Source organism: Electrona antarctica (assembly GCF_951216825.1).
Source record: "Electrona antarctica genome assembly, chromosome: 3".
Classification (NCBI taxonomy): Eukaryota; Metazoa; Chordata; class Actinopteri; order Myctophiformes; family Myctophidae; genus Electrona; species Electrona antarctica.
In genome coordinates, this window is record NC_136808.1 from 53,028,679 (window position 1) to 53,042,066 (window position 13,388).

A 13,388-nucleotide genomic window follows, 5' to 3' on the forward strand; every position below is an offset into this window, starting at 1 on the left:
CGGGCCTTGGTGCACGTGCTGTTGGTCTGTTGTACTTCCCTCACTGTAGAGCGTGTGCATGAGCACATCTTGTTACCAGGGTGGACCGGGGTTTTTTCCAAATTACCCAAATCACTGAATGCTCCTTTAAATGCCAGTGCACATATAACAGTATATTATTTCTTGCCTCTGCCGTCCTCAGCCTCCTTCCAGCTGCCTTCTTGATTGTATTTTTAGATACAGGGTGTTTGTTTTGGTCTTAGCTCTAGCATGCGTTGTGACTCATGGCGGCAGCCATCGCTGTTGCTGGCAGCACATGTGACCACATGGGCTACACAGACGACGCCTGTGTGATGCCGTGTCCTCCTGTCCCTTCCATTCACCACCATGCATCACTTCATTCATCACAACCCAGTCAGATGGAAGGCTTTCACAGATGTGTGAACATGCTGTAGCATGTTATACTGTATGCTAAAATGGTGCATTTTATATAGCGCCTTTATCCAAGGCGCTTTACATAGATTGTGCATTACATTCACCCATTCACACACACATTCATACACCGATGGCAGCGGAAACCATGCAAGGCACCAACTAGCACATCGGGAGCAATTAGGGGTTCAGTGTCTTGCTCAAGGACACTTCGCGGTTGCCATCCAGGCACTCTACCCCTGAGCCACCGCCACCCCTATGCTGTATGTCAGATGTCTGTGAACGGACAATATTTGCAGCTGACACCTGAGAATAAACACTGTATGAGCAACAAACTATTTCAAAATAGGTTCATACAAAATGTGTGGTTTTTCACTTGATCCAACCCTACAATTTAGGCTGTGTCAGTGTCACGCCAGGGCTCCACCGGACGCGTTGTGTCTCCGTCGCGTGCGTCAAAAAACGCACCGGTTCAATTTTAATGCACGCGTCGCGTCTCCGTCAACGCGGGCAGTGGAGCCACCCTTCATTGATTAAAAAGGGAACATTCCCTGACGGTGACGCGACGCTGACGTGACGCTGACGTGCCCGGTGGAGCCCTGGTGTCAGCATCTTGTCTTACCTTGTAAGTTATGAGATATCTTTGTTTCATCTGTGCCCCTTTAGAGCCCCTTTCTCTAGAGTAGCTGGTAGCTCTTTAGAGCCCCTTTCTCTAGAGTAGCTGGTAGCTCTTTCTTTTAGAGCCCCTTTCTCTAGAGTAGCTGGTAGCTCTTTAGAGCCCCTTTCTCTAGAGTAGCTGGTAGCTCTTTAGAGCCCCTTTCTCTAGAGTAGCTGGTAGCTCTTTAGAGCCCCTTTCTCTAGAGTAGCTGGTAGCTCTTTCTTTTAGAGACCCTTTCTCTAGAGTAGCTGGTAGCTCTTTAGAGCCCCTTTCTCTAGAGTAGCTGGTAGCTCTTTAGAGCCCCTTTCTCTAGAGTAGCTGGTAGCTCTTTAGAGCCCCTTTCTCTAGAGTAGCTGGTAGCTCTTTCTTTTAGAGACCCTTTCTCTAGAGTAGCTGGTAGCTCTTTAGAGCCCCTTTCTCTAGAGTAGCTGGTAGCTCTTTAGAGCCCCTTTCTCTAGAGTAGCTGGTAGCTCTTTCTTTTCTCTTGTCTTACCTTGTAAGTTATGAGATATCTTTGTTTCATCTGTGCCCCTTTAGAGCCCCTTTCTCTAGAGTAGCTGGTAGCTCTTTCTCTAGAGTAGCTGGTAGCTCTTTCTCTAGAGTAGCTGGTAGCTCTTTCTCTAGAGTAGCTGGTAGCTCTTCTCTAGAGTAGCTGGTAGCTCTTTCTCTAGAGTCGCTGGTAGCTCTTTCTCTAGAGTCGCTGGTAGCTCTTTCTCTAGAGTAGCTGGTAGCTCTTTCTCTAGAGTCGCTGGTAGCTCTTTCTCTAGAGTAGCTGGTAGCTCTTTCTCTAGAGTAGCTGGTAGCTCTTTCTCTAGAGTAGCTGGTAGCTCTTTCTCTAGAGTAGCTGGTAGCTCTTTCTCTAGAGTAGCTGGTAGCTCTTTCTCTAGAGTCGCTGGTAGCTCTTTCTCTAGAGTCGCTGGTAGCTCTTTCTCTAGAGTAGCTGGTAGCTCTTTCTTTTTCACTTGCTTCTGAAACTCAAATGTGTGTCACTATTACGTCAGTGACACAGTGGTTCATCTTGCGAGAAATCAATCAATGAATCTGATTTCTATTTTCTACATTTTGCTGCTGCAGTCTTTGTTGTACACCGTAGTACATTCCTTATTGCGAACGAAGTGAGCACTAACTATAGAAGATGGCCAAAACTGTCTGTGTGTGTGTGTGTGTCTGTGTGTCACGCTGTAACACCACCCGCCCGCCACCAGAGGGCAAAAGATTGGGAGCAAACCAATACGAACTGAAATTGGAAGGATACAGATGTCTGTGTGTGTGTGTGTGTGTGTGTGTGACTGCCACAACAGCTTCGTTCGCTTCCCGCGTTTACGCGTCTTACTTGTATAGTATAGTCCTCAGGAAAACTTGCTTTCCTGGTGCGTCACATGCGACATCACAAAGAAATCTCTGCCACAAAATAGTGATATACTCGCGCTGCAAAGCCATTGGTGTCTTACTGTCTTTGTTTCCTCAGGAGAAGCTCTCTCACAGCATCGCAACGGAAAGTCCAAAAATGTGCAGAGCCAGTACATACCAGTGACTACTGGTTATTTGTCCTGGGAATGAATGCCAATTGTAACCTTTCCCACGGAAGACAAAAGCCTGATATTAGTGGGTGTACTGTACACTACATGGGTTTGTTGTCCAGTGGCAGGGGCTTGAGTATTGGACTACAGGCCTGGTGCTAGTTTGGTAGGATATGTGGAAGTGGTGGAAGAAATACTTAACCCATTTAGGCCTGACCTCGAAATTTAAAAAAAAATCTTCTAAATCCTCCAGTTTTCTGAAATAAATAATTTCACAATTTTTCAAAAATAGCAGACCTACAAGCTCGTAGCGCGCCACTCGGTGGCGCGCTATGAGCTTGTAGATCTGCTATTTTTCAATAGCTAAATTATAACAATGTTTAAAACACCAAAAGGGGTTCCCGCCCAAAATGGGTTAAGACAAGTAATAGGCCTGTACTTGAGAGTAAAAGTACAAAAATATATTTAAGTGAAAAATGAGCGTTGCGCCTGTCACAGACATGCACAAAGCAAGTTCAGTCAGGAAACTCAGAGCAGTCGCTGCCGGCCGTTCATTGGGCCGCCTCAGCATCACATGATTCACTCATCCAATCACACACTCATTCCATCTTCATTCCGCCTATTTAAACTGGAACGTTTGCACTGCTCATCCTGCTTGCTTGCTGCTGCACACACTGATTCTGCTGCGCTGCTGTCTGCTTAAACTTTGCTGCTCACCCTCCTCCACCTTTAGGTACGGATTCGGAGTCCCTATGGTTGGGACTGATGCGCTTGATCAGTGCCTAAAAAGCAGATCCAATTCATCGCCAAAACCATAATAAATATATCGCTAGTTTTATATTCAATATATATTTCATCCATTCATGAGTTGTCCTGACTGAAATCTTTTCTAAAATAGCCGATCTATAAGCTCACAACATGTGACATGTTGCTTGTAGATTTTTGAGTAGCCGAAGTGTATAATAGCAATAGGGATTAATTTGTTAATGTAGTTTTGTAATAACAATGTAAATATATAAGTAGTAGTAAAGTATTTAATTTGTTTTGCCTCAGAGGTGTAGTGGAGTAGAAATGTAAAGTGCTGAAAAATGGAAATACTCAAGTGAGGTACGAGTACCAGAAAAAAAAAGAAACTAAGAAGCGCTACGTGGGTCCTTTATATGTAGAGAGAACTGTTGACAGGTGCTCTTTGGAGAGGGTTTCATATAGCAAAGCACAAGAGTTCTTAAAAAGTTCTATACCTTGAGTCAATGTCACTGTGGAAGTATAAGGTGGCGAACTTAAAAGAGGGTCCAAGGCAGCTCTGTCCAGTAGAAGTAGAAAAATCCTTTATTTCATTGATTAGTTTAAATATTAAAAACAAGGGTTTAAAAACACGACCAACGCGTTTCGGCCTGCATGGGCCTTCATCAGGGTCAACTGAGGTACGAGTACTTCTCCTAATTTCCATGCTAGCCCATGATTCAGTGCCTTCTTCTGCCGTCTGCTAAACATCAGTCACAATAACTCCTTGCGTAGTAACTCTTGAGCCAGTACCATTCAGCGGACCAGCTCCCCGCTGCACCCGCCTACTGCATGACACAGAACTAGCAGCCAGTACCACTAACAGCCAGTACCGTTCAGCGGACAAGCGCCCCGCTGCGCCTGTCTACTGCATGACACAGAACTAGCAGCCAGTACCACTAACAGCCAGTACCGTTCAGCGGACAAGCGCCCCGCTGCAACCTGCCTACTGCATGACACAGAACTAGCAGCCAGTACCACTAACAGCCAGTACCATTCAGCGGACAAGCGCCCCGCTGCGCCTGCCTACTGCATGACACAGAACTAGCAGCCAGTACCACTAACAGCCAGTACCAGTCAGCGGACAAGCGCCCCACTGCACCATGCCTACTGCATGACACAGAACTAGCAGCCAGTACCACTAACAGCCTGCCTACTGCATGACACAGAACTAGCAGCCAGTACCACTAACAGCCAGTACCATTCAGCGGACAAGCGCCCCGCTGCACCTGGCCTACTGCATGACACAGAACTAGCAGCCAGTACCACTAACAGCCAGTACCGTTCAGCGGACAAGCGCCCCACTGCACCTGCCTACTGCATGACACAGAACTAGCAGCCTGCAGTACCACTAACAGCCTGCAGTACCATTCAGCGGACAAGCGCCCCGCTGCACCTGCCTACTGCATGACACAGAACTAGCAGCCAGTACCACTAACAGCCAGTACCATTCAGCGGACAAGCGCCCCGCTGCACCTGGCCTACTGCATGACACAGAACTAGCAGCCAGTACCACTAACAGCCAGTACCATTCAGCGGACAAGCGCCCCGCTGCACCTGGCCTACTGCATGACACAGAACTAGCAGCCAGTACCACTAACAGCCTGCAGTACCATTCAGCGGACAAGCGCCCCGCTGCACCTGCCTACTGCATGACACAGAACTGTGCCAACCAGGTAGACAGCCCACTGAGTGTTGGGCTACAGGCCTGTTGCTAGTCTGTCTATACCCAGGCCCGCGGGAAGTACTTTACACTAGCAGGAGCTGAACGTGTACCTGGGGGTGCGCGCGCATAGCGCGCGCCGCAAAAATGTGCGTGCACGCGCATCATGCACGCGCATTTTCACGCGCAAACGTGGCCTTTACTTTCCCTCTCCACACGCAAGTTATATATGAACGAACTGACACAGGCAATTAACCAGGATAAGGTGCCAATACTGTGATACAGCATATTTAAATCTCTTTTTTTTTTTCTTTCTCTCCTGTTCGAGGGGGGGCTGTGCCTGGGTGGAGGGGGTGCTACAGCCCCCCCAGCACCCCTACTTCCCTCAGCCATGTGTATACCTCAAGTGGCGAGGTGTTTCCATGTCAGACCATATTTCTCTCTCTTTTTCCCGCAATGTGCACAACATCAATCACAATTGCACCTTGATTGACTTCATGTACAAGACAAGGCAATGCTAAGGTTTCTCAGATCTGGCAGAGAAGCTTTTTTTCTGTTCTTTTTCTCATTTGTTTGAGTGGTGCAACCACTCCCTTACGGACCTATGTGTGTGGGTGGCTGGGTGGCTGGCTGGGTGGGTGCGTCTGAGCACGAAAACAGCATGGTTGTTTTTCACCACCTGTGCGCAACCTAACACACACACAAACACACACGCACATATTCACTCTATATATATGATTTTGGGTGTGCCAGTACAGTACAGTACTGTACTGTACTGTACTGTACCCCCGGGGAATGACATAGAATTTTTAATTAGGCTATGTATTATTGTGCACATTTCTGAATCATACAAAGCTTTATTTTCAAGAGGGAAAAAAACTAAATTTGTTGCAGTGCGGTTTTCTACAGTTCAGAAAACAACTGTAACATTCTAAATCATGGCATTCTTATATGCATCCAACCCATTTAGGATGCGTACCCCTTTGAGATTGTTTTACCTTTCAAGACGGGAACCCATTTTGGGCTAGTTGTTGTTGTGTACAGTATAGCAACATCATTGTTTTTGTAATCTTTGGAGCGGTGCAGCCACTCCAAGGAACAGCAATGTGTGTCCCTTCGTATGTATGTATGTATAAATGGTGCATTTATATAGCGCCTTTATCCAAGGCGCTTTACATAGATTGTGCATTACATTCACCCATTCACACACACATTCATACATGGCGACGGAAGCCATACAAGGTACCAACCAGTACATCGGGAGCAATTTGGGGTTCAGTGTCTTGCCCAAGGACACTTCGACATGTAGACAGGAGGACCCGGGATTCGAACCGCCGACCCATGGATCATTGGGCTCTACCTCTTGAGTCACAGTCGCACATGTATGTATGTATGTATGTATGTATGTATGTATGTATGTATGTATGTATGTATGTATGTATGTATGTATGTATGTATGTATGTATGTATGTATGCATGTATGTATGTATGTATGTATGTATGTATGTATGTATGTATGTTTAGAGTACCACAGCACCTCAAAGGCCCTTAAAACCAGGCTCCAGACTTCCCAAAACAAACTGGTCAGGCTCCTACTTGACCTCGCCCCCCGAACCCACCTCACCCCTGCCCACTTCGACAGGCTGGAATGGCTTAGGGTCGACGACAGAGTACAGCATCTTGCAATGGGTCTGGTCCACAAGATTCGATACACCACCAAGATACCCATGTACCTGTCTAGATACTTCCTTAATGTTAACGAAGTCCACACCCACAACACCAGAGGGAGTGCAACGAACCATGTACAACCCAGATTCGGCACAAACAAGGGATTAAATTATTTTCGCTCCTATGCCACCAAAATGTGGAACGCCCTACCAACAGTCATTAAGACATGCGAATTCCTTGACTCCTTCAAAACCGCTCTCAAAGGGCACCTACGGACGGCTGCAATTCGAAACTGGCCCCTGTAAAATCGGAATCCCTCAAACACGGACGCAAGGACAACACAAGTGACGGTCGCGGCCACACAGCCAACTCAAGGTATGGCCACTGAGCCGACTTGGGGACCCAACGCAAGGACAACACAAGAGACGGTCACGGCCACACAGCCAACTCAAGGTACGGCCACGGAGCCGACTTGGGGACCCAACGCAGCTCCTCCAAGGAAAAAAAACAAATGAACGGAGCTGAACGTGAATCCCCCCCACCGCCCACCCCTTTTTTTCCCTCACTGTACATGTTTCTTTTCCCTTTTTACCTCCTTTATGATGAATTCCTGTTCCTGTAAATGTTTTTGATGAATTGAACATTGTGGACCCTATTGGAAACAAGTGTAATGCTTAATTGGGTCGTCCACTCACAGTTAACAGCCTTTGAATTGAGTTTGTGCTTGAAATGTACTGTAATTCTGCAAACTGTTAATACATTTTCCAATCAATCAATCAATCAATCAAAAACAGGTGGCAAAGTTGCGCTGTTGAGCTTCACACTGTGCACAGGTGCATGATGGGAAGCTCAGAAGCTAAGTTTTTAGCAGCCATTACGTGATTTCGGATGTGTCAGTACAGTACAGTACAGTACCGTACCGTAGAGGGACTCCCTGGGGACCCCCACACGGTAACTCTGTCATTTCTCAACCGTTTCAGACGCGGGTGGCTTGCCGGAACCAACCCGGCCCCCTGGGCACGTTCCTGGAGGTCTGGATGTTCCGGGGACCCCCAGGGACCCCCACACATTAACTATGTCATTTCTCAACCGTTTCGGACACAGGGCGGCTCGCGGGTTCCGGGGACACCCCAGGGACCCCCACACCGAGTTTATAAGTGTTACGGTTTCGAACCCAGGTTCGAACCCTCCACCTCCACCTTCCACTTCTGGTGTTCCTGGGCACAACCCACTGCGCCGTCATCACTCTTCCACCTAGTCAGGTCCACCTCTGTGTTCCCCTTCCCCTCTGACGAGCTGCCTGGGTGTGGCACTGCACACCTGTTTCCATTCTACATGATCACCAGAGTCTTCAAAAACCCTGCCTTCCCCCCACTCCTCGCCAGATCTTCCCATAGAAACGCCTGGCAAGTATAGTTGCTCTCTACTCAGTTGCTGTTCGTACTCTGTAGAGCTGTTCTTGTGTTTTAGCTGCAGTATTAGCTGTTTAGCTAATTTGTTTCTCTCATCCTCCAGACCTGTCAATCTGCCGTGCCACTCCTGGATTTCGTCACCCCTTTGTTCTGGACTGTCTGTTTGGCTGCCGATCTACAAGCTCGTCTTCGACTACTCTCTTGGATTTCCCCTAAGTATAGTTTTATATTATATATATCCTCATAGATACATATCTACCTATTTATACTATAGAGTATTTATGTATTTATATGTATTTATATATATATCTATACATTGTCATTATCCTGCTTTATTTGGACATTAAACTGCTTAATAGTCTTCCTGTCTCTTGAGTGGTTGCATTTGAGTTCAGAACACTACTCAGTCTTAACAGAAGATCTGGCCAACATGAACTCAGCACCCTCAGGAGGTCAGACTCCAGAGCAGGCCTCTTCTACTGAGCCTTCTCTTAACACTATGGCTGCTATCCAGCGCCAAGACTTTGTGCTTGCTGACCACGCCCGGTTGCTTCGTCAGGCCTCTACTATGATGCAGGGCATGGCTAGTGAGCAGCAGACCCAGTCACAACAGCTGCAACAAGTAGCCAGCGAACAGCAGTCACTACTAACCCAGATGAAGAACATGTGCGACCAGTTAGCTGCTCTGTGTGCCGCAGCCCCACCAGCCCAGTCAGTTCAAGTATCTTCCGCTGCTATCTCACCTCCCACTCTTGGGCCTGTTGCCCAGCCTGGCCGGGAGCCTAATCTGGCTAGCCCCCAGCCTTTCGATGGGTCATTCACAGTTGCAGTGCGACTGTGAATGTTGCAGTGCGACTTTGTCTTTGACCTGCAGCCCAGCATGTTCTCTACTGACGCAGCCAAGGTAGCCTACATTGCCACCCACACCACCGGTGAGGCACTTCGTTGGGTCCAGTCTTTCTTGAGCTCCAACCTGGGGGCAAGGCACAACTATGCCAACTTCGAGGAGGAGTTCGAGAGAGTGTTTGACCACCCCGTCGCTGGTCAAGATGTAGGATCCCAGCTGCTACATATCAAGCAGGGCTCCCGCACTGTTGCCGCTTATGCAATCGAGTTCCGCACGCTTGCGGCCAGCACAAGGTGGGCCGATTCTACGCTGCGCTGCATCTTTAGAGAGGGTCTCACGGAGGCACTGAAAGACGAGCTTGTTAGAGACAAGCCCACCGACCTCAATAAGCTCATCAGTCTTGCCATTGATGTCGACGAACGTCTCCGTGAGCGCAAGAAGACCAAGGCACATCAAGGCTCCTCCCGCTTGACCCCCATTCAGAACAGCAGTACCTCTTGTTCCTACGAGACATTCGTTTCAGACTCTGTCCCAGGTGCAGAGCCAATGGAGGTGGGCAGAATGCGTCTGTCTGCTGCGGAGAAGGAACACCGCAGGACCCGCGGCCTCTGCATGTATTGTGGGCAGAGGGGCCACTCAAGGGACAGCTGTCCTAGGCTGTCAAAAGATTAGGCTCATCGGAGACCAGGGGACTCCAGGTGAGCCGAGTCTCTCGTTCCCCCTCATCCGTTAGCCCTGCCAAGTTTGAGGCCAATCTCTCCTGGCATGGAGGGACACTCTCAGTCAGCACCCTCATTGACTCTGGCGCCGATGAGAGTTTCATTGACCACCAATTGGCCTGTGAGGCTAACATTCCCCTCATCGCCCTGATTGAACCCATCCCTGCTTTTGCTCTGGATGGACACAGGATTGGCCTTATTACACACCAGACTCAACTCCTCAAGATGACCTTGTCCGGCAACCATGTCGAGGAGATCCGTTTCCATGTGTTACCGTCCCCTGGCACTCCTCTCATCTTAGGCCGACCCTGGTTGGAGTTGCATGTCCCCCATGTGGACTACGGTAGAGGCCGCATCCTCAGTTGGAGCACCACCTGCTATGCCCGGTGTCTCCGTGCTGCAACTTCCTCCACCCCAGGGCCTCCTTCTGAAACTCCCTCTCCTCCTGACTTGTCTACTGTTCCATCCGCTTACCATGACCTTGGTGAGGCGTTCAGTAAAGACCGAGCCCGTTCCCTCCCTCCCCATCGTCCTTACGATTGCGGCATTGATCTCCTTCCGGACGCAGCCTATCCCGCCAGTCGGCTGTACAATTTGTCACTCCCTGAGAAGGGAGCCATGGACAAATACATCTCTGAATGTTTGGCTGAGGGTCTCATCCGTCCTTCTCGGTCCCCGATGGCAGCTGGCTTCTTCTTTGTCAAGAAGAAGGGCGGAGACCTCAGGCCGTGTATCGACTACAGAGAACTTAACAAGATCACGGTCAAGAACAAGTACCCTCTCCCCCTCATCAGTTCCAACTTCGAACCCCTGCAGGGTGCTACCGTCTTCACGAAGTTGGACCTCCGGAATGCCTACCATCTCGTTCGGATACGTGAGGGGGATGAGTTCAAGACTGCGTTCAAGACTCCGCGGGGGCATTATGAATATCTCGTCATGCCTTTCGGCCTTACCAACGCCCCTGGAGTTTTTCAAGCATTGATGAACGATGTACTGAGGGACATGCTGGATATCTTTGTAGTTCTCTACCTCGACGACATCCTGATTTTCTCCAGGAGTGCTGAGGAACACGTCCAACACGTCCGTCAAGTCATCCAGCGCCTCCTGGAGAACCGCCTCTTCATCAAGGCCGAGAAGTGCACCTTCCATGCTCCCTCAGTGGAGTTTCTGGGATTCATCATAGAGGGTGGACAGACTCGGCCGGACCCACGGAAGGTCCAGACTGTTGTTGAGTGGCCTCAACCGGCCAACAGGAAGCAGCTACAGAGTTTTTTGGGCTTTTCAAACTTTTATCGTTGCTTCATTCGAGGCTACAGCAAGGTGGCAGCCCCCCTCACTGCTCTTACGTCGCCTCTGCGTCCTTTTGCCTGGACATCTGCAGCCAGCGCCGCCTTCGACGCCCTTAAGAGGCGATTCATATCTGCACCCATCCTGCTCCACCCTGATCCCTCTAAGCCCTTCGTAGTGGAGGTGGATGCCTCTGACACTGGCATTGGGGCAGTTCTCTCACAACAGTCTGACTCAGATGAGAAACTGCATCCCTGTGCTTTCTTGTCTCGCCGGTTCACCCCGGCTGAGGAGAATTACGACATCGGCAACAGGGAGCTCCTGGCTGTTGTGGAGGCCTTCGAGGAGTGGCGCCACTGGTTGGAGGGTGCAGAGCATCCCAGCACTGTCTGGTCCGACCACAAGAATCTCACTTACATCCGGTCGGCCAGGCGGCTGAACTCTCGGCAGGCACGCTGGGCCCTATTCCTCGGCCGGTTCAACTTCACTCTGACGTACCGGCCAGGTTCCAAGAACGCTAAGGCTGACGCACTGTCTCGGATTCACTCAGCGGAGAGAGTCCCCATTACCCCGGACACCATTCTCCCCGCTTCCCAAGTGATTGGAGTGATCACCACTAGTCTGGAGGCAGCGGTCAGGAGAGCTCAGCGCACGCAACCTGACCCAGGAACTGGACCCCCTAACCGACTGTACGTTCCTGATGCTGCCCGATCCCAGGTCCTCCAGTGGTGCCATGCCAGCCGGGTGGCTTGTCATCCAGGAGTCAACCGCACCCTCTCCTTCGTACGCCGGCGGTTCTGGTGGCCCACTTTGGCGGCAGATGTCCGGAGTTTTGTCACCGCCTGCACGGTGTGCGCTCGAGGCAAGTCATCCCATCAGTCCCCTGCTGGTCTCTTACATCCCCTTCCTGTCCCTGGTCGTCCTTGGTCGCATATCGCTTTGGATTTCGTCACCGGTCTTCCCCCCTCCATGGGCAACACCGTTATCCTCACGGTGGTAGACCGTTTCTCCAAGGCTGTGCACCTTGTAGCCCTCCCTAAGCTCCCTTCTTCCAAGGAGACGGCGGAGTTACTGATGGAACACGTTTACCGCCTTCATGGACTCCCAGCGGACATCGTCAGTGACCGTGGTCCCCAGTTCACCTCCCAGGCCTGGAGGGCTTTCTGTAAGGGCATCGGTGCCACCATCAGCCTCTCCTCTGGATATCACCCCCAGTCAAACGGACAAGCAGAGCGGGCCAATCAGAGTCTGGAGGGGGCCCTCCGTTGCGCCTCTGCTCTCCATCCGTCCTCCTGGAGTAAGGATCTGCCCTGGGTTGAATACTCATTGAACACCCACGTCAGTGCTGCCACCGGTATGTCACCCTTTGAGTGCTACCTGGGGTACCAGCCTCCCCTGTTTCCGGCCCAGGAGACTGAGGTTGCAGTCCCTTCGGTTCAAGCCCATCTTCGACGTAGTCGCAAGGTGTGGAAGACTGTCCATGCAGCTCTACTGAGGTCCAACACCCGTGCTTGCCGGGGAGCCAACCGTCGGCGCACCAAGGCCCCGCAGTACAGAGTGGGTCAGCAGGTGTATCTCTCATCCCCTGACCTTCCGCTGCAGGTGGAGTCCCGGAAGCTGGCGCCCCGGTTTCTAGGACCATTCCCTATTGAGCACATTGTCAATCCGGTTGCAGTGCGCCTCCGACTCCCCTCCTCCATGCAGCGGGTCCATCCAGTTTTCCACGTCTCCAAGATAAAGCCCGTCTCCTCATGCCCCTTGACACCTCCACCCCCTACCCCCCCACCCCCACAGATGGTCGATGGGCATCCTCAATGGACGGTGCGGCGGCTCCTCAGGGTGCGCCGCCGGGGTCGTGGATTCCAATACCTCGTCGACTGGGAGGGGTATGGGCTGGAGGAGCGCAGTTGGGTTTCCCGGAAACTCATCATGGACCCCGAGCTTCTGCGCCAGTTCTACCGAGACCATCCTGATGAGCCTGGCAGGTCGCCAGGGGGCTCCCGTAGAGGGGGGGGTCCTGTTACGGTTTCGAACCCAGGTTCGAACCCTCCACCTCCACCTTCCACTTCTGGTGTTCCTGGGCACAACCCACTGCGCCGTCATCACTCTTCCACCTAGTCAGGTCCACCTCTGTGTTCCCCTTCCCCTCTGACGAGCTGCCTGGGTGTGGCACTGCACACCTGTTTCCATTCTACATGATCACCAGAGTCTTCAAAAACCCTGCCTTCCCCCCACTCCTCGCCAGATCTTCCCATAGAAACGCCTGGCAAGTATAGTTGCTCTCTACTCAGTTGCTGTTCGTACTCTGTAGAGCTGTTCTTGTGTTTTAGCTGCAGTATTAGCTGTTTAGCTAATTTGTTTCTCTCATCCTCCAGACCTGTCAATCTGCCGTGCCACTCCTGGATTTCGTCACCCCTTTG

The 13,388-nt window shown here is 50.7% G+C and overlaps 1 protein-coding gene across 1 annotated transcript in view; it reads right to left on the minus strand.

The window, feature by feature from the left end:
* LOC306920850 (PH domain leucine-rich repeat-containing protein phosphatase 2-like) overlaps positions 1-13,388 on the minus strand; it is a 93,387-nt gene that overhangs the window by 24,768 nt on the left and 55,231 nt on the right. The gene's annotated exons all lie outside the window — the stretch shown is intronic.